Source organism: Coenobita brevimanus, chromosome 6, assembly GCF_032717465.1.
Source record: "Coenobita brevimanus isolate Jiangsu-jjx chromosome 6, ASM3271746v2, whole genome shotgun sequence".
Taxonomy (NCBI): Eukaryota; Metazoa; Arthropoda; class Malacostraca; order Decapoda; family Coenobitidae; genus Coenobita; species Coenobita brevimanus.
The window spans coordinates 63,116,799-63,138,964 of record NC_136959.1 but is presented as its reverse complement, the minus strand read 5'-3'; the positions used below and the strand labels follow the sequence as shown (position 1 = coordinate 63,138,964).

Sequence of the window (22,166 nt, the reverse complement as noted above, 5' to 3'; positions counted from 1 at the left end):
TCTTATTACAAATCATTGAGCAGCACCGGCAGCTTTATCCAGACAGCAAAAGACAGACACTGAACTCTCTGGACTACACTGCTTTTGTTGCGTTTTCTGCATCTTCTTCGGCATGTATGTGACAAAGTGTTGATGAGCACAAATATCAACTTATGCAATTAAGCATAATCACATCACGCTAAGAACACTGTACACATTTTGTTTCTGTGTTTTTGTTAATAAATTTGTTATCTTTGTATTCTTTGTGATGACTGAGCTACCTGTAAATATTAAACTAGAAGATTCAAACTTTTTTGCAAACATTTTTAGCTGAGGTGGAGCATTTTTTAAGGGGTAAGACCTATAAAAACCATCTCTAAATCACCACCCTAAGATAGATAGATAGACAGACAGTTAGGTTTAGATGCATAGATAGATATTCCACACGTGAGAGAAATGTCATTCCGTCAACCGCAATACCTACTTCTTCCATTTATTTATATATAACATTTTTCTGCTTCGTTCTTTCTGTTGCTTGTCATTTTTTGTATCCAGCCATCTTGGCACTCTCTCCACTTCCAAAGTCATCCTCTAATACACTTTCAGCCTCCCCTGTTTTATCTGTTCTTTATATGATCATACACGGCATACACGCTGTCCTTCAAGCCTTTGATTTGTATTCCCTCTTATTCCCCATTTCTCATGAATCAGTGTATTCCATATCTTACACTGAGCTCTATATTATAGAGCTCAGTGACATCCTATCAACCAACACGACCCACATCAATAGTCTTTTCAAGTCAACTTGACCCAGATTTTTTACATTTTCACGCTTATATCACATAGCGAAGCGACAGAAACAATACAGTGGTACTGTCTTTTTCATAGCCCTTCTTCGTGGCTAGCATCACATTCTAGCGATAATCTATTGTTACAGTTTAGCTGTCAGCATGGAAAGATGGCAATTTCAAGCCAGGTTAGAGTAAAATTAGTATAGTTCTGAACAGTCCGATTGCTGTCACTGCTGAAATTTTAAACTCGGCCATACCAAAGTCACACCTAAGCCACCCCCCCCCCTTTTTTTTTTCGTATCATCCAGTCCACCAAGAGGAACTTAGGGGACCAGGGCTAGGCTACGTAGTCCAGACATTTATGACGAATTGTCATTCGCTTGCTCCTGGGGGGTATTATGTGAGCAGTAAACCCCAATCTCGCCTTGAATGTATTTCATTTTGGTCGCAACCGGGTGGAACGCCTAAACCCACTAGATCACCAAACGTCCATTCAGGTATATGGTTACCACCCAGCGTAGTTTTTATCTTCTCTGCTTTAATTTTGTATTTGTATTCATTTATTGACTGATTTTTTTCTTTTTTAATGAGGTACAAGAGACCATTTGGCTTGTCACTCCCTCAGCGTTATCATTATTTTCTGCTCCCCGTAAGGCTTTTCTGCTTTAAAGTGTCTGCTTTTGACCCTCATGGCGTCCACATGCGTTGCCAGATGGGACTCATCCGCCTTGTGTGCCCCGTGCGGATACCTAGGATTGTTTATTTACATGTGGGGTTATTAGTATTAGTATTATTATTATTATTATTATTATTATTATTATTGTTGTTGTTGTTGTTTTTATTATTATTATTATTATCATTATTAATTTTTTGCCAACTTCAGACGTTTATATTGAGAAGTATCGAACTAAAAGGATTCATTAACCCTTTTACTTCTCGAATGTTTACTTGCGGGGAATAAAATTGTTAGGTAGCGGGACGAATTAAACAAAAACCCAGGTCATCCGAGTGGAAGGGTTTAGGATAATTCAAGACTTAGACTTACTTCTTGTGGCAGCGTGTTGACACATAAGTATCACCAACACCAGAGCGCACCACGGCATTATCCTTGGGGCAGTCATCGTCACTGTAAATGATAAGAAGTGAATTAGTTTAAGTTGGGTCAAGTTAAGTTAGGTTGGGCTAGATTGGTTAGAGGAGGTTAAGTTGGATTAGGTTAGGTTAAGTTGAAGTAGGAGATAAAGTAGGTTTGGTTAGATCAAGTTAAGTAGGTTAGTTTAGGCTAGATTGGTTAGGGCAGGTTAAGGTAGATTAGCTAAGGTTAAGTTGAAGTAGGAGATGAAGTAGGCTTGGTCAGGTTAAGTTAAATTAAGTTAGTTTAGGCCAGATTGATTAGGGCAGGTTAAGGTAGATTAGGTTAGGTTAGGTTTTAATAGGATAGGACTGAATTAAATTGGCAGAGATTTTCGTCCTCTAGCAGCTAATTTCCCCGAACTTACTGACAGTAAGACAGTGCTATGGCTCTGTAGCACTTCTTCGTGTCTAGCACTGGTGGGTCAGATGTCCGTTATAGGCCATGTTAAAATGAACAGCGTAGTTGATATTATTTAGTAGACTTATCCTTTCTTTAATATAATTTCGTGACTAACACAGTGTTCTTTAGTTGGTCTCTTTGTTACAGGTCAGCATTAAAGATGAAGAGAAGGCATTTAAGTAAACAGAATATAGTTGATACGTTATTTTATTTTCTGGCTGAACAAGAGGGAACTTGTGGATAAGTGAGTGATTAAGAAAACATTTTACGACAAAAGATGATGAATTTATAGGCCCTCGCCCCGCACCCCCTTTTTTGTGCCTTCTTGCTATTTCCTGACGATTTGATTCAGCTCAGGATAGATTTTTTGAACTGGAGTGGGTAGGTCTAGTCTTTACAAACTCTTTCAATACGAGAGGTCCTTCTAGTAAGATCGTATGGTAGCAGCAAGAATAAACAGAGAGAGAGAGAGAGAGACGTCACACTATTTAAAAAGGGTTAATACAACGAAAATTATTTACCTTCGCAAGACCTTTCAAAACGGGAGTAGCTTCCTTGTCCTCTGGCATAACACTGATACTCTCACACCCTCTCTGTTTATGATCATCCACTTCCTGTCCACCCCTCCCCTTCCCTCGTGCTCTCTCTCTCTCTCTCTCTCTCTCTCTCTCTCTCTCCTGTTCACTTGTTATCTCAAATCTCTCTCCTTTTGCCTTCACGTCTTTGTCTTTCACTTGTACCCCCTCCCCCCTCACCACGTTACCCCTGGATTTCTTTCTCCCTTTTGCTTTTTCTCCTCCTCTGTTTACTTGTTCATCTCTCAAACCTCTGTCTATCCCTTTCTTGTTTACTTATCATCCTTGTCTTGCTCCCATCATTCCGTTTTCAGTGTCTTAAGTTCCTAGACTTTCACACAGCTTTGTTTTCATCTCACCCAGCTCGTATTTAATGCTTCTGGTTTACTTTTTCCTTCCCGTAGTCTCATATACCCTACTTTTTTTTCCAGATATATTTCACCTAGGTCTAAAATTGCCATCTTTCCATCTTCATTCGTCGGCTACAACAAGAAATTATCGGAAGAACATAGCGCGGACACAAAAGTGCTGTGGAGTGGATGTAGAGTCTTAGTATTGTCCTTTTTTCTGCCGCTGAGCTACATGAAGAAAGGTATAAAAGGACGAAAATTTGGGTCAAGTTAAAGTAAAGAGTATACACTGTTTTCACTCTAACGTGGTCTAGATTTCCGTCCTTCTGCAGTTTATTTCTTGTAGCCCAGTGCCCGATAATGGGACAACGCTACGGCTGTACATCTTGTCCACTACGCTTCTTCGTGACCTGCATCATATTCTAATGTTAATCTGTTGTTTGAATTCATTACTGAAGATGGAGAGATTGCAATTTTAGTCTAAGTTATAGCGAAAAGGGTATAGTTTGTTTACTTCACACTCCTGACGCAGACTACAGGGCAGCCATCATTATTTTCTTTGTTTTCTTCTTCTTCTGTTTTTCCTTTTTAATGAATATCAGGTCCGCCTCTAGCATTCACAGTGGGGTAAGGCAGTTTTAGGCCACGTTAAAATGAAAAGACTGTACTGAATTCTGGCCCAGTTTTACATACGAGTTCCGCCTCATTATCATATCACACACGAATTAAAAATGTCAGCTTCACAGTAGGAGAGTTATCAGGGAGGCAGGAAGTCGCATCCGCTGGTAAATTTCAACAGCGTGAAGAGGAACACGTGAGAGAAAATGTGAAACTGCGCAGTTGTTTTGCAGTTTCACTGAGCAGTACCGTTTTCCCTCTATACTGGCCTGAAATTACCGTCTCCTTATCTTAATTATTTTCTGGGGGAAGTTTTTATATGGGGAAATGAATTCTCCGAGCTAGACCTTGATAGTTCATATAGCCCCGCTAGGTGACGGGAGAACGCTACATCTCCGAGTAGGGCAGCCACTCTGACGGAGCGCGAATTCTTGACCCTTTGGTCTCGAGTCAGGCACTCTACCACTGAGCCACCGTGTCCCCCTCTTCATCTTAAAGTTTTCCCAGTTGTAACAGCAGATTAACACAAGAATATAGTATTTATCACAAAGAAGTGCTATGCCGAGGATGTAGAGCTGGAGCTTTTCGCTGATCTATTAGGGTATGAAGTTGATTTCCTCTTGTCGCTGCTCGCCCTACAGTATAGTTAAGGCTCTAGATGGAAATTTGAGTGTCGTATCTTAGGGAGGAAATTGGAACTTATTAAAATTAACACTATCTTAATGTCTTTGCGTGTAGTTGATAGACATTAGTCATAGTCCATCATGAACTCCTGTAAACAAGATACCCTGTAATAACTTTTTCTATCTATCTCTGTCTACCTGTCTATCTATCCATCCATCTATCTATATCTGTATATCTGTCTATTTGTCTGTCAATCTATCCAGCCATCTATCTGGGATACGGTAATGCAACTGGTGAAGGGAGTGATGAAGTATGTATTAAGAGTTTCATTACACTGAGGTCTTTTATGTTTCATTCTTGCTACCACCACCACACTTTTACACAGCTTGTTCAGAGGCCGTGGAGTTGATAGGGATTTATATAAGCCATTTTCTTCTTCCTTGTCCCCATTCTTCCTCCTCTTCCTTCTTCGTTTCCCTCATCCTTGCTCCTCTCCCTTCTTCCTTTTCCTTATCCTTCCTGCTCCTCCTTCCTCTTCCTCATCAACATCCTCATCCTTCTTTGTCCTCTTCCTCCTCTTTCTCCTCCTTCTTCTTCCTCTTCCTCATACATCTTCCTCTTCCTCCATCCTCTTCCTCGTGACAACCTTTCCCTTAATTGTATACGAGTGAACGGGATTTTCGGTATCGACTTTGCCACAAAAACCAGGCGAGTTTAAGTTCCATGATCTTTGTTCCGTTTTGTGGCCTCTCATAAGTCTCTCTCTCTCTCTCTCTCTCTCTCTCTCTCTCTCTCTCTCTCTCTCTCTCTCTCTCTCATCATGGCATTTTCTCCCTCGGGTTACGTATACTTCCCCTTCGTGGTACTACTGAGGGTGGAAGGAGTGAGTGAGAGAGCCTTTATCTTCCCTGTTTTTTTTCTCACTGTTAGAGCAGTAGCATATACCCCACAACTTCATTCATATTACGTCCTTGGTTTAAGTCGTAAAACCTTTTGAGGTACTACTTGTCCATGTATCTCTCTCTCTCTCTCTCTCTCTCTCTCTCTCACCACCCTGCTCTGGCCCGGCGTGGCAGTGAAGATGACCCGAAGATGACCCTGGTCGGCCTTGAATTAAGAGCACAGTTATGGCGCTGACGAACCCTCCTCTCGTCAGCCGCCAGATTTGGGTATTATCTTGATTCTGGCGTAATTTTCAGTTCGGTGACTCTCTCTCTCTCTCTCTCTCTTTCTCTCTCTCTCTCTCTCGCAGGAAAGACTGGAAACACGGCAATATTTTACGCAGTCCTGTTCATGTTTCCTTGCCCCACAGCCGAATTAAAAAGGGGCTACTGGGGCTATAGTTCTGGGGCTCCACAGAAAAGAAGCCCCACAAGACAGAGTGAACACTGGTCTTAGAGCTCCTTGCCCCTAAAGCAGAAAACAGCAGACACTGGTATAGGTACTACTGACTACGTATAGCTTAAGAATGCGATGTCGATGGAAAGAAAGGTGTACAAATTATTATTATTATTATTATTATTATTATTATTATTATTATTGTTATTATTTTTTTTTTTACTGAACTTGTCCTCTAAGGCCCCAGGTTTATCTCGGAAATACCATACTCATTAGTGGACGGAGCAGAGCCTTGGTCCCAAACGCAGGGAGGTTCCGCATACCGCAGGTCCCCTTTATCCCTTACGTCTTGGGTGCCCAGCCTGTTAGGGAGCCTCCACAAGATGCTGTGCCCCAAGGTCTTCATTACTTTTAATCCATCTCTGTCCTTCCAGCTTAAGCAAAAAATCGGTATGATAATTTCCTCACGTAACTAAAATTTTAAAAAAGAAGAGAAAAAAAGAAAAATAATAGACGGGAAGATTTTATGTTCTCTTTGTCCTTCGTGCAGAAACACATCTGAGTTACAACTGGGAATGGATCGTAAAATTATTAATATGCTTTGAGAATCCCAGCCTAGGATGTTAAGGAATTCTTACGACCACTGGACACAAAACTCCATTATCACCGAAATTGTTGACGATACAGGCCCGTCACCGTTTACTGCTTTGTTTACCAGCAGAGGCAAGGTTACGGAGAACTTTTTAGAGGAACATTTTAGAGAATCTAGAGAGCATTTTTAGAAAACCTTTTTAGAGGGGATTTTATAAAGGTTTTCTGGGAACACTTAGAAAACGCATTTAAAACATGATTTCAGAACAATTGTAGATATTTTTAGAGCATTTCAAGACATATTCAGAGAACTTTTTGATTGAACATTTATGAGTAAAACATTTTAGATGAACTTTGTAGAAAAAATAAGAATATATCAGAGAAATTTGGAAGAACATTTTCGGCGAGCATTTCTAAGGTGGTTTGGTCGCCAATCGTTTCAGTACTGCGATGTCTACTAGACACTTTTATTCAGCTTAAGAAAAAAATCTGTGTACCGGAAGAGTTGGATATTGCATTTTAGTCGTTAATTTCGATGTGCTGTATTTGGAGGTGGAAGTTAAGGACGAGTAGACAACCACCATCAGACACCTTCTCGTTTGGTAAGATGGTGAATCCCCGCCCTCCACCTTACTCCCTATTGAAGCGGAGTTTCCATTTACTTTCATACTGCATTTATATTTATGTTAATTATATGACTACTGGAGATGTAACAATGTGTACCATCCGTTAGCCCACCAGAAAGGTAGTAGGTGGATGGTTACCACCGTACCGAGATAAACTACCTTGGGAGCGACGAGGGGCCAAGACCAGGTAACTTGCCTTGTACAACACTCACAGCCAAGTAACTTGAACACATTTACCAAGTAAATATAAAGTTCGGGTTGAAGACTACTATTCTACACAACATCTGCATCTTCTATTTTCCCTGCATACCGAGGCTGTCTGCCACAGGAAGGTTGCTATATGCTTGTGGGCGATGATTTCTTAAGCTAAACAGACTGGGGTAGGGCAACGACAACACTGCTTTCTGTTCCGTTCCAGCTAGCGCTAGACAATTTTATTCAGATGAGTCATTGGAGCTCGAGTGTTAATGCTGTTACCATTATCCCTCTCATGGTCGGACTAGTTATAACATATAAAACATTGGTTTTTGTTTTCATCTAATAAAGACGCAAGTTAATCTTTTTTAAAGAAAATATGACAATAAATCAGCATATCAGTTTTAGCATATTTCCTTATTACATTTTTTATTCAGTCTTTCCACTCTTTTAGCAGTTTTTAAAATAGAATATTATAATCTTTGACACTGTTGGGTTATTAGTCTTGTTTTATTTTTTTCTATGCTGTTTCATCAGATTTTGTTAACAGAATATATAAATTTCAAAATAATTCATGACTATAATATTATTTTATAAAAATTTTATATCATTATTGTTTAATGTTTTTCTTGGTTTACAGTGTATGTTTTTCAAAATATTTCTTGGTTTGAACCTATTCTTGTTTCCATAATTTTTTTCCTAGCTAATTTCGAGTTAAAAATGTATCGATTTCAACACATTTCCTGGTGACTGTTCCATTTTTTTTTTTTTCTTTTTTTTTCTCATCTGTCAGTCTTTTATACTCCCTGGCAGTCACGCTTCAGCTCCCTAGGTTCCGTCCCGCCCACGACGTCGTTCCCATGGTCACATCCTGTCCTAAGATCTGTCCCGCCGTCTTCTTCCCCTTTCTGCGTATTCCACCTGCACATATACTCATTTTATCTTAACTTGGCCTAGATTTTTGTCCATTTGCAACTGAATTCACGTAGCCCAGTGCCAGAATAAGACGGCGCAACGAATCAACAATATGGTAACGTCTTTAGATCAGTCCCACCGTTTGTTTCCCCTTCCTGTGTATTTCCTCTTCACGTATGCTCATTTTACTTTAACTTGGTCCAGAATTTTGTCATTTTGTAGCTTATTTCACTTAGCTTAGTGGCAGGATAAGACAATACCTCAGCTCAGCATCCTTTCCGTAGCACCTCTTAGTTTCTTGCGTTATATTCTAGCGTTAGTCTCTTGTAACTACCCAGCACTCAAGATGAAGAGATGGCAGTGTTAGGGCGAGTTAAAGTGAAGAGGGTATAAAATCAATGGACACTTTTGAGTTCTTGGTTCAGTATCTTATCCACTCCGAGTCTTGTTCTCGTTGACACGGGCAGGAGGTTATACCAAGCAAATAAGAACCGCAAGCAGGAGATATACAAGCAAATATAAACTCCAGGGAAGAGATATACAAGCAAATATAAATGCAAGCAAGAGTTGTACAAGCAAATATAAACTGCAAACAAGAGATATACAAGCAATTATAAACTACAAGCAAGAGATATACAAACAAATATAAATTGCAAGCACGAGATATACAGTACAAGCAAATATAAACTGCAGGCAAGAGATGTACAAGCAATAATAAACTGCAGGCAAGAGATATACAAGCAAAAATACACTGCAAGCAAGAGATTTTGATAAGCAAAAATGAAGCGCAAGCAAGAGATGTATAACAATCGAGAATATAACTACTGACAAAAAAGCAAGAGATGTATAACAATCGAGAATATAACTAATAACTACTGACAAAAGAATCAGTGACAAGCAAAAATAAACAGCAAAAAGATGTCCATGACGAAGAGAGAGAGAGAGAGAGAGAGAGAGAGAGAGAGAGACTTGTAGCAAACATAAGGGTCCGCGTGGTTGAGTCGCCATGTGAGTGGGTGGAAACAGGATGAAGGTGGAATTCCCGTAGTTGGTTTAGTGTGTGTGTGTGTGTGTGTGTGTGTGTGTGTGTGTGTGTGTGTGTGTGTGTGTGTGTGTGAAGGGTCAGGTCGTGCGTGGGGGTCGAGGAAGGGAGTAGGCTGACAACATGTTATACTTCTGCTCGTGACAGATTATATTACCCTCCACACGGAAGCCTCCCGGGGCCTAGGTGGTTAAAAAGGATTCTATTAACACCTTCACAACGATATCAAATAGCAGGTAATATCGTTTGGTGATGGAAAGAATAAAAATGTGCAGAAAGCCGTGATGGTGCGGAAAGTGGTTTAGGGAGATTGCCTCTGTGCCATACTTGCACCCCTAGGGTCACTCCATAGCTGGATAGACTCGTTTGGCGGTAGCAAGGAACCCCTTTTATTTGATTACTTTTTTTTTTTCATCCTTGCTATCTTCAGACAATTTCACTCAGTACGGGAGAGGCTTTTGGAACTGGAGGGGTTGATATATCCTTCATTAAACCTTCCACTTCTAAACACCTCCCCTTAACTAAGTAAAAATCGTCTGGAGGAAAAACATATATATATATTAAAAAGACGTCATCGGATTCAAGAAGGCTGCCTTAACAACAGATCCGAATATGACCTAATCAAACTATGCATTACACAAGGCAGTCCATATACAGCACCCCTCCACCACCCGTCTGGGAGACTTATCGACTGTTCTTGGGGCGGATCAGTCAGCGTTATCAATGTCTGCCCTGCATTATTTGTTCACATCCTACCGTACTCCCATACCCAAGCCGACACCAGCATACTGAGCCATCCCTACAACACGAAGATACCGCCAACTGAATTATTAGTTTAGCGCTGTGTAGCCTACGAATGGCATTAAACAAGAAAAATGCAGTCGAAATGGCGTGTTATATTTTCCTGCGTGACCCTAGGTGCAACAACGATTTTTTTCTCTCTCTCTCTGTGTCATACAACCACCAGACGATTTTGTCCACTTGTGTGCGTGCGTACACGCGCCACCAAGGCCACACAGCTCATGCAAACTCCCATTGGCCTACCTTCCTGTCATCCGGGGCAAAAAAATTATTGTTGTGCCGCCCAGTGAAAAAAACAAAACAAAAATCGTCTGAAGGCAGCAAGAATAAAATACGAAAGGCGTCATAGTACTGACGCGGTTGTTAGAGAGAGAGAGAGAGGGAGGGAGAGAGAGAGAGAGTTAAATATATAAATATGACAGAAAGAAAGAGGTAATGGAGGAGAGGACACAAATTTTCAGCATTTGCTCTTTCACCGAAACTGTGAACAATCTTGAGGCAGCTAGGTAGTCAGAACCCATGACAATATTTCGGAACAGAATGCAAGGAGGGAAATATACTTTAATATCCATCACTATAATAATGGCATTTCCATTTTGTTACGACCTCTTCCATCCATGTTCTTTATCATTATACAGTTTTCTTGCAGGTTAGGATAGGCCTTTTATGATGATAGGTCCAGAAATAAATCTCCATTATTCCAATAACTATGATTACGGCTTTTGTTCTTCATTTGGACGCCGATCAGCCCTAATTCCGCCCTCTTAAAAGGCCCCTGAGCACCTATGGGTTAAGACTCTTCATCCAGATAGGGCCAGTAGGGATAGCCATCTGAAGTGTGGTGAGGGGTATCCATCTGAAGTGTGGAGAGGGGTATCCATCTGAAGTGTGGTGAGGGGTACCCATCTGAAGTGTGGTGAGGGGTATCCATCTGAAGTGTGGAGAGGGGTACCCATCTGAAGTGTGGTGAGGGGTACCCATCTGAAGTGTGGTGAGGGGTATCCATCTGAAGTGTGGAGAGGGGTACCCATCTGAAGTGTGGTGAGGGGTACCCATCTGAAGTGTGGTGAGGGGTATCCATCTGAAGTGTGGAGAGGGGTATCCATCTGAAGTGTGGTGAGGGGTATCCATCTGAAGTGTGGTGAGGGGTATCCATCTAAAGAGTAGTTGGGGCTATTGCACACATAATACCATTCAGGGAAAAGGTGAGACTGGTCGCCCTCGCCTTCGATGACGGGACTAGCTCGGGGCCCCTCCGCCGCTGATGGGACAAAAATGAAATTCGATCTTGATTACTGAGTTGTAGCAATAAATAGATTATCACTAGAATGTGGTGTCAATCACGAAGAAGTGTTATTTAAGGGAAGTAGAATGGTAGTACTGTCTTTTTCTGCCACTGATTCACGTTAAATAAGCAACGAAATGACGAAGATCCAGGCCAACTTGGAGCAAAAGAGTATAGTTTTATTAATCTAAAATGGACGTTAATTTACAAAATACTCGATCCATTCCCAGTTGTAACTAATAATTATCATGATGGTGATGATGATGATGATGATGATGGTGATTATTATTATTAGTATTATAATTTCCAAGAAGGCGCACGGAGTTCGTAATTTCCATGTCTCGTTTTTTCCTACAGATACACATTAGTAACGAAAGGGAAGTTACCCTGTAATCTTTTAAATTTCAGCTTCGAATTTTGCTATTATTTTTACCATGATATCTCACGTCACATCCTCTTCCCGTACTGTACTGTGCTTGTTACTTGTGGGAGTGGCCCAGTTCTGCCAGATGAAAACAAGCCAACTATAGTCTTTCCTTTAATCTTTTTTGTATCCTGGTATAATCCCTCACCCTACGCCCTCCTCCTGCCCATCCTGGATCCCGGCCGACGACAGGACTGGAGCATCATACGTTTCTCAGTAGTGAGTTCCTGGCGGGCGTGATGTTTTGGCATGTGTTACGGAGGAGACGGGTGGTCTTTTTCTTGTCCGCGGAAAATTGCATCCCCTTGATCATTTCCTTCATTACGTTTTTTTTTTATATTATATATCGTTTTCATGTAAGCCTTTCTTGAAACAGATTCTTAATTATTAATCTAAAAAAATAATTGTACAGCCAAAAAAGTTACTGAAGATGCTGACCTTAAAAAATGCGTATGGGATGATGTGAATTAAGCGAATTAAGATATTCTGTTGAAGGCTTCGTAAAAAGAAAGACAAACTCAGACATTCCTTTAACGTGCATCGCTATTAAAATCACAAAAATCATCTGAATAAAATCGTCTGGAGGTAGCAAAAATAGACAGCTTTCTAACGTCCTAACAGAGATGAAATCGTCTGTGGGTAGGAAGAATGAAGGGGATTAGATGCCTCAAGTTCTGAAGGAATTTAAATACCCTACCTCTCTTCCCCCTTCCCCCCGTCTCTCTCTCTCTCTCTCTCTCTCTCAAGAGAAGGTCAACAGAACTGCCGAAAATAAAACTAATAGAAAAAGAAGAAATTTACACGTCACCAAATTTAGTTTTCAGTAAAAGCAAGTGTCATATGAAACCAGCTGCCTGATGTTATGAAGCTGTATATACCAAGAACATTAATAATAATTATTTTTTGGGGGGTGAAGCACAAAAAGAATATGTGATCTACCGAATGTGACAGTCCTGTTAAAAAAAAATGCTATTAGGTTAGGTAACAACACACACACACACACACACACACACACACACACACACACACACACACACACAGGCAGCTGGTCCGGGGCGACTGTAAGTGAATTTCCACACGAAACGACACCCTCACGTAATCATCCTTGAAAAACAACCCGACGTGAAATGCAAAGATTCAGGGTCGCCCACGCGTCTCTGTCTTGCATCTTTCTTGTCTCCATTTCTTCCTGTCGTATGGCACAGTTGGAGAGTCTGATATCTTCCTGGTTTTGCCTGTAGGTTGCGTAAAAAGTAGGGAAATATAACTAACGTCATATCTGGACTGGTGTCTTGGATGGTTCGCTCTTAGAAACTGGGAGGGGTGAGTTGGAGAGGTGGCAGCCTGATTGGGTGACATGGAGGCGATTTGTTAGTGGCCACCCCTTCCGGGATTAGAACTCTCTCTCTCTCTCTCTCCACTTCAGTCATCTGACCTACTTCTTATAATACTCTTGCTATTTCCAAACAACTTTATGAAACCTAGAAGAAACTGCTTAGACTGGAGGGGTTACATATATACTTAACTACTAGCGATCGTCCCTAAGCTGTGAAAAATAAATAATCATCTATTGGTTATAAAACTCAATAAAAAATGCAAAAAATACGCCCCAGTGTTCAAGGGTTTGTTTCCCATATACACTGCAAAATACGTGTCTGATAAAACACGCTTCAGAACACGAAGATATGATGGGTTTCAGGGTGAGCACCAAAACTTAGGTTATCTCCAGATTGATGGAACCTGTGTCTGTGTGTTTTTCTAATTGTAACTGCTCATGAAGGATCCTAACTAGTATTTAAAGTACTCACAATGGATCGTAAACAATATTTCGGATTATTATTCATATAAGGTGTTTGTTAAGTTTTTGAGATGATAAAGATCTATGACTGATTATTTTAGATTTTTTTTTTCCACTATAATGGTCGTCCTGATTTATTGGCGAAGTGTTTGGCAGCTGTATGAGTGAAGTTGACATTATATACAAGCAATCATACTCACTAAACATTAAACACTATAGCCTACATAAACATTTTTAAAAACTATAGCCTACATAAACATTCTTAAACACTATAGCCTACATAAACATTCTTGTACATGTAAGAGTATGCGCAGACATTCGTATACACATTAAAGTAACAACAAACATGCCTCTAAACATTCTAAACTTTTGGTTTTGCCGCTCAAAATGGCGTATATACTGGATTGGTTTCACCCGGCTGCTTCCTTCATAAAAACTTGCGGTGGATTGATGACGTCTGGCGCTGGGACGCAATGCCGGAAGTATGAGCGGATCCTGGAATAAATTTCCAGTACACATGCATAATCGCGTACACTTGTAATTCACACACACACACACACACACACACACACACACACACACAGTTAAGACAAGTATGTACCGTTTTGGTGAAGAGAGAGTGGTTCCTGTCTTACATTTCCTAGACATATGAATATTCACGTGCAGTTATAATTTACTCTGTCTTTGTCTCTGTCTCTGTCTCTCTCTCTCTCTCTCTCTCTCTCTCTCTCTCTCTCTCTCACACACACACACACACACACACACACACACACACACACACAGTAAAGAATTATTGACCCTTTTTAATGAAGTATTCCTTGACAAAATTCTCACAGGAAATATCGTAGCATCTTTTCATCAGCAATGTATTCTTCAGGGTGCACCTCAATATTCCCATCACCGTGTCGCAAGTCGCCTACTTGTCTTGAGGAAGAACTAAACACAAGGGAATATTATGAACGCTCCTTTCCCTGTCCTTCTTGGGGAAACCGATCTACAGTTTCATCATTTTAATCCAGTGGGGAGTGTCATCCTCTCTCAGCTTCATTTCTCGTACCCCTATGGCAGAATAAGATAATTACTGAGGTACAACGTCCTTTCCATTGCACTTCCTCGTGACTAGTAGCGTGGTTTAGTGTTAATTTCATATTACAGCTTACCATTCAAGTTGGAGAGATAGCAATGTTCGCCTAGTTAAAGTGAACAGAGTATGCTATCTGGTCTGAAGAGGATTCACAGATGAAATTACCAACGGCCTCTCGTGATCGTCATTATTCTTTCTTTCGGGAAGTATAAAGAAAGGAAAATGTAGTCTTTCCCTGACGTGTGTTGAGAGAGAGAGAGAGAGAGAGAGAGAGAGAGAGAGGAAATTATTATCACAAGCTATAATCTTTACTGCAGGGAGAACAAAGAATGGAGAGTGAGTAATTTTCTCGTCCCTCGTTCTTCCCGCAAAAACAGATCTCAAGTAACAACAAGGAATCGATCGTAAGTAATGGTCAAGAATCCCTCGCTAAAACTAGAACTATCCTTGAGAATCCTAAGCAAATCAAGAAAATAATATAGATAGATAGATAGATGGATAGATAGATATGATTATTATGTGTGTGATGGTTGAAGAAGAAGTAGAAGAGAAGGAGGAGGATCTTTATTGCGTGTTTGCGGTGGGTTAGCACTTCCCCGGAACCATCACCACCACTGCCACTGCCACCCACAACGCTGGTGGTGGTTGCTGGGGGGTAGGGGCCCCAAGTTCAAGGTCGCTTCACTTCATTTCCGTTTTGACAGTTCAGGCGTGCATGACATCCTCCTTTCCTGTAAATCATCATCATCATCATTATCTTAACACCTTTACACTAATAAGAGAGTGGATATCCAGAAATCAGGTCTGCGAACTTTAAGGGGGTGTACAGCGAAGTGGGCGATATATTCATTACCCGTTCCCGCCCCGGAGGGGGTCGTCGTGATCTGGATAGAAATCCAGTGCACGACGAGGTCTCCCATCAACCAAGGAACACAGTCTGGTCATATGAAAAATAGATTTTAAAAATAATAATACCTAAAGGAAATGCGAGAACGAAGATGAGTCATATTTACGCCTATTGACCGCAAGAGGGTTATTATGGCAATCAATTTTAAATGCATAGGATTTCCCCGGCATGCGGCTGTCTTGAGTTGCTGTTGTTGCTGTCGTTGCTGTTGTCTGGATGACGTGGTCGTGGGTATATAAAGCCTAGCGGGATGGGTGGAAGGACACTCTGCTCCTTGCCTTCACAACGATAGCATTCACCCACCCACTCACTTTGGCAGTCAAGATGGTGAGTCAGACAGCTTGCTTGGCTCTGCTACTCCTTTTAAGACTGACAGCTTCACCATGAAAACTGAGTACGCGAAAGTGTAGAGAAGTCCCTATTTTCGACGGTCGTTTATGGAACACTAAGTGCTAGATTTGATCAGGCTGCATACCACATTGCAAAGTGTAGTCAGCAACGACACGTAGAGGATAGACATGTATTCATATCACAGGCTTGAGACATTATTGTCAAAATTACGTGCTTCGATTGTGTAAGTCGGAATTAATATTAGAAGAATACCCATTTTCACTGGGCCACATTCTGGAGAAGCCATTTGTCACTGCCATACATAATGTAGGTGACAGCGATATACGTTTTGACCAGAATGTGGCCCAGTTACGCGGGGAGTGAGAATATGTCCGATTCTAGCCTCAGTGCATAGTTCCTTTGCCATTTCAGCTGGAGCACGTAATTTTCGTTTCCATTTTTGCCATTAATCAGTAAAAGCTACATGTAACCGCTCCACTTTGATCAATATTTCCTAGGCTGAATTACATCGCATGGAAATAGCAGGAATAAACTAAGAAAATAAGTCGCCAAATGTAATGCGTTCAGGGAGACGCTCACAGTAAAGGGCCTAAAAACAATCGTCATTAACCCTTTCACTAAAAATCATCTAGTGGTAGCAAGAAAGAAGCTATGTTGTGGCCAAAGTTCATCTTAAATGTGTACCAATTAAGTGGATTGCAGGCTGAAGTTACCCCTTTCTTGCAGTCCACCATCCTCCTTTTAGTTGATAGGGAGGGAATTCAGGGACGCTTTAATAATGGGGCAGTGAAGTCCCCCGATTATATCTGTGCCACCGCATGAAGGCGTCCCTCTCAAGCAACAAGGGTTAAACATACAAGACGTAATCACACAGAGGGTATGAAGGTATATTTTAAACTTAACTCACTTGATGGGCTGCCTCAGTATATTTATGTGTCTGAGTAATGAGTTTATTATTGACCTGTTCTGTATTGTATTTGTGAGAATAACGCGTGCTTATATTGATGTTGCCTCTTTAAGGGAGGGGGGCCAAAGCTTTGAGGTCGCCGTCCCCATCGGTCTTTGTATTACTCTTTCCCTGCCCTACCGCCCAGCACCATCTCAAGCTGCCCCATCTATATTTGATTTGTACCTTGGTTATCTACGCACATCATCCATCTTTGCAGCATATGGTGCTTACCCCGGCATTCTCCATCACACCTTCCCACCTCTTGAGTAACGTTCTAGTATAAATAGGGAGAACATCACGTGGGGCTCACACACACCGCAACTCAGCCAGGAGACAGGGCGTGTGTGCTGGGCGTTCCCCAGGCCCTGTCTTCCCCCTTATCTTACTCAAGACAACCACCACCAACCGGGCTACAGCAAGGCCCGGCCTCCTCGGAAATGAGGAGAGAATCATCAACAACAACAACAACGTGGGGCTAATGATGCCATGTAGAAAATCGCAGTATCATTGGTTCATAGGATACTGTTGAAAAATGATTGGGATGGAGAGACAAGAGTGGGCAGAGCCGACTGGGATGTAGCTGGGTTGTAGGAGCAGAGCGGGATGGGCACACCCTGTGACAGTAATTTAAAACAACAAAGTAAATAGACACCTGGTTATAACTAATAAATGGAGAGAGAGAGAGAGAGAGAGAGAGAGAGAGAGAGAGAGAGAGAGAGAGAGAGAGAGAGAGAGAGAGAGAGAGTACTTAAGGAGTTACTATGTACAGTACATGCAGGTGGCGACGATGATTGCACTGTAGCGATGATGCAGGTAAATAAACAAAAAATACAGCATCTTAATATCCCACTATCGTATGTGTCGATAATGCGATAATAATGCCGGATGCATTTCTGTTGATGGCACTGAGCAACGATGCAGATAAAGGAAAAAGGACGTGGTACCGAGGGTGTTATCTGTCAATGGGTGTGGAAGATGCAATATGTAATACAATGTGGACGGCACTTTTTTATGGCACTCCTGGTGACGGCGCAGATTGAAAGAAAAAAATGACCAGGCATAGATAAAAAGAAAAAAATGACCAGGCGCAGATAGAAAGAAAAAATGACCAGGCACAGACAGAAAGATATTTTGAGACATGGTAATAACGGTATGTATTTCTCCGTATACATGAAGCAGGTGTTGGCACTTCTGACGACGGTGCACGTAGAAGGAAAAAAAAAAATTGTACTGAGGGTTTTGACATCCCTTTACAGGTGGCGACGGTGCGGTACATCATGTGGGTGGGGGTCCTGGCGGTGGTTCTCCTGGCGACACTCTCTCTGGCGGCACCGGACCCCCGCGACGGCAGCTATGAAAATTGGGGCTACGACAACAGCGGAGAGAGATACGGGGGCTACTACAGAAGGGGCTACAGGGGAGGAGGGTTCAGAGGCTACTTTCGGAGGGGCTACTGGGACGATGACAGCCATGAGTCCTACTGGTGAAGCAGACACCTTTGCAGGCGCACCCGGGTGTAAAATTTTTACTTAATTCTTGCCATTTCCTACATACCCTGTTCTGCTTAGTAGAGACTTTTCGAACTTGGGGGGTTTGAAAGAGCCTTCATTAACCCCTACACTAAGGTGGCTCTCCTAGACTGGAATAGAAGAAAATGTTAGTGGCGTGGTTGAAACAGAAAACAAGTCATCAGAAGTAAGGTAATGGGGGGTCTCTTCTAAACTGAAAATTATCGTCTGAACGGTAGAAACAATAAACATTAGGAACACATCATTGTACTGCCTTTTTATGCATCCTTACGCAAAGAGGAGAAATACCACAAGAATGTGTTAGTAGTAAGCTATAGAGAGATAGAGATGTTATCATAGGTCTATAAAAGAAATCAAAATTGGTAATGATCAGAATAAACTTTAAAATACGTCACAGGACTGAAGGGTGCATCCTCCCCACCCCCCCTGTATCTCAACTTACCCCAGATTTTTGTCCTTTAATAGGAGCTTTTTTTCCTTCGCTCTGTGACAAAACAACACAGTGCTACAGCTCTACAGTTTCCATGGCACTGCTTCGTCACTATAAGCAGCATATTTTAGTGTTAATCTCTGGTTATGGCTCAGCATTCAAGATGGAGAAATGGCAATTTTAGGCCAAGTTAGAGTAATAACAGTAGGCTATAGTGTACTGCTGCTGCATTCATTAGGTAAGTGGGCATGAGGGAAGAAGGAAGAAATGTAGGAAGAAAAGGAAGGGAAGAGGAAAAGAAGAATGTGAGAGAAAGATGGAGGCAGGAGGGAAAGGTGTAAGAGGAGAAAGAAAACAACGGAAATTTTTATTGCTCTGCATCTCCTTCCTCCTCGTTGCCTCCTGCATCCTGTTGTTTTCTTTCTCGTCCAGACTGGAGATATGGTATGGTTCCTTCACTCTGATGAGATTTTAATTTATTACTGCCAAACTGAGAAGGATTTTTCATCGTGAAAGGGTCAGAAACAACCTCCATTAGTCCCTTCACTTCAGTGATGATGCTTGTACCTTATTCTTAGCACCATGAGACAATTTGTTTGCAAGACCTCACAGTGAAATGGTTATCTCAGAACGATAATACATTAAACACACTGTAATTAATGCTAGTATTTATCATGCTGTTTACTGTACAGTAGCTACATGGCTGTAATACTCACCGATGTACCACTCAGTGATATCTTTATCACACAGATGGGTCTGACACTCCCAGTGGTAGGCAATGTTTCTGTAACCATTGGAAATATTCTCAAGTCCCTCAACTTCATGGAGCTAATATGAGATTGGCAGTTAACTATTTTCCAGTCTGTAATTACAACAACTCTAATTTTGGAAGGCATTTCCTTCAGCTGAAATAAATTTAACCAGACTATAATACCTACATGGTACAGAGCACTGAAAGTGATAGTAGTAACTGAAAGGAGGTTAATAATGAAATTTACAAACTACAGTACTGTAGTACGTGAACGGATGAGTTAAAAAAAATTACACTAATTGCCTAAAGTACTATATACATGGAATTCCATATACATGGAATACATACGAGTACTATATACATGGAAAATTTACTTATTCTCAGTATGTCGGAAGAGGAAACCAGATCAAATACCTGTTCAGATTTTATCAGGTGTTTATACCTTCTTATGGTTGCTTGGATATAACTGGGTTATACAAACATCTCTTACCTCGCTCACTTTCTCTAAGATGAGGATCATGAACTGCTGGAGAATGGCAGGTTCAGCCTGCCATTCTCCAGTACATCTATATGAGCACAAAAATATGAGCCTTGGTCACAACTACAGATTTGATCAAAGATGACAGTGCTTTACAGCATGAACAGCCGAATAAACTATGATGCAAAGTAAGTAGGAAAATACAATGGAGTACTGGTAGTTGTTATTAATAAGCTGCTGAAAAACTTTTAAACACTACTGCCGGCACCAGGCTCACCCCATTTTTAGGATGAGAATTACGGTTGAGACATGCAGATAATAATTGGACTATAAGTTCCCAGGTAGCCCAAGGACACCGTGCCTATAGTTTGACCTTGAGCTATAACTTCATTCATTCATTCATTCATTGCCAGACGCCATGTATCCCAGACGGGGTGGCCAAGGGCTTAGAGTTAATTGTTTTACAGGGAGGGGCACTAATCCTCCACCAACCCCACTTGATATGTAGGGATGCCAACGCATCTGGTGTTCCCAGGCGGTCACCCATCCAAATACTAACCAGACCCAACGTTGCTTAACTAACTGATTAAAAAAAAAAAAATGATAAATCGAATCACTTCTCATTTCCACACACCAGGTATGTGCCAAGTTTGAGGTAAATAAGATCAGGCATTCATGACAATACTGCACTCTGAATTTAAACCATAGCTTGTAACTTCTGCCCTGATCGATCTGCATTTAAATAAACTTTTTACAAGCTCTACGCAAAACATATCTCAGTATTCATCCAAGTGGAATATTTTACACTGGAGGTATTTATTTACACAGATGCATATATAGGCTACATAGAAACATGTAGCCTACACAGAAATCGACTCATTCACAACGGCTACACCTTTGGCACTGGTAACTGAAGTGATAAAAAGGTAGCACGCGAACTCATCGTCCATACTGGGTCAAAAAAAAGGTGAATGAAGACTGAATGGTGTACAGTATCTTGCAGTCTAGTTAATCATCTGGAATCATCCCAGATAATCATGAAAAAAAAAAGATAAATGATTGAAAGTGTTTATCCACCTCATCTTCATGGCGTACAGTACTTGTTTATCAGTGCACAGCGTTAAAAATTTATAACATGCACATTCCTTGATTCCAATTCAACACGATGGTCAACAACTAAACTAAAATACCTGTAAGCAGTCAAGGTTAAGCACATAGAAGGGAAGGTAGACTTAGCTAGCAGGTAGGGATGGAATTATTGTAATTACATTATCCTCTGTTTATAGTACCCGAATAATTTAGAATGCAACAGGTGTTAGGGTCGATATTCTCTCACTATATGTAACCCTTGAAATAATGTCTGGCCACCCCAAACTTGCAGGGGAAACCCATTCGGACCCCTTAGGCCTATTAGGGAGGGAGGAAAAAGGAAGCGTGCCTTTGACGGTGGGGGAAGATGTGAAAGGAAGAATGATGACAAGAGGTGAATAGACAAGGAGGAGAAAGGAAGAAAGGAGAGAGGTGGAGGAAAGATGGACTGTGAAGGGAGGGAGGTGGTGGGGGAGGGGGAAGGAGGCAGGAGGGAACGTGCTTTTCAAAATGAGGAAAAGGTGGAAGGAAGAGGTAGCCTACGGCTAGGCTACTTGGCAAGAGGTACAAAGACAAGGAAGAGAAAGGAGAAAAAGGAAGAAAGTTAGAGAGCGATGGAGGAAAGAGGGACTGTGAAGGGAGGGAGGGGGGGAGAACTAGTGGGGGAAGGAGGGAACGAGTGGAGGGAGAAGGTGGGGGTAGGTGGAAGTATTTGCCGGTCAGTCTGCCTTGAGCAATGACTCGCAGAGGTTCTTCGCTTTTGGTAAGACATTATTTTTTTTTTCCATTTTTTTATGGTGATACTGATTTTAGTTTGCACTCTAAACACTCCTGAGTATTTCTAAAGCTTACTCAGATAACTGAAATCGTAATAAAATAGGATAATAGAGCTGTGTGTGGACTTTCGGTGGCGTGGAGATGAGTCAGTGTGGAGCTTAGGGTTTGGGTATGGAATTTTGGTTTTCAGTATGTTCATGGATATATTTTTTTTAATGAAGTTTTTAAACGTGATGTCTTATATAAATTGTCTTTTTCAGGAGTGTGAGTTGGAGAAAGGGCAGCAAGATGGCGAAGAGTATGACATGAAGGGGAATTTGTGGGCAGTACCCTTT

At 41.3% G+C, this 22,166-nt stretch overlaps 1 protein-coding gene across 1 annotated transcript in view; it reads left to right on the top strand.

Moving 5' to 3' along the window:
* TfIIEbeta (transcription factor IIEbeta) overlaps positions 1–18,538 on the top strand; it is a 63,562-nt gene extending 45,024 nt beyond the window's left edge. Inside the window, exon 8 of the mRNA XM_080274305.1 lies at positions 18,034–18,538. The gene's annotated coding sequence lies outside the window, so the exon portion shown is untranslated. The remainder of the gene's footprint in view (positions 1–18,033) is intronic.
* Positions 18,539–22,166: the final 3,628 nt, after the last annotated feature.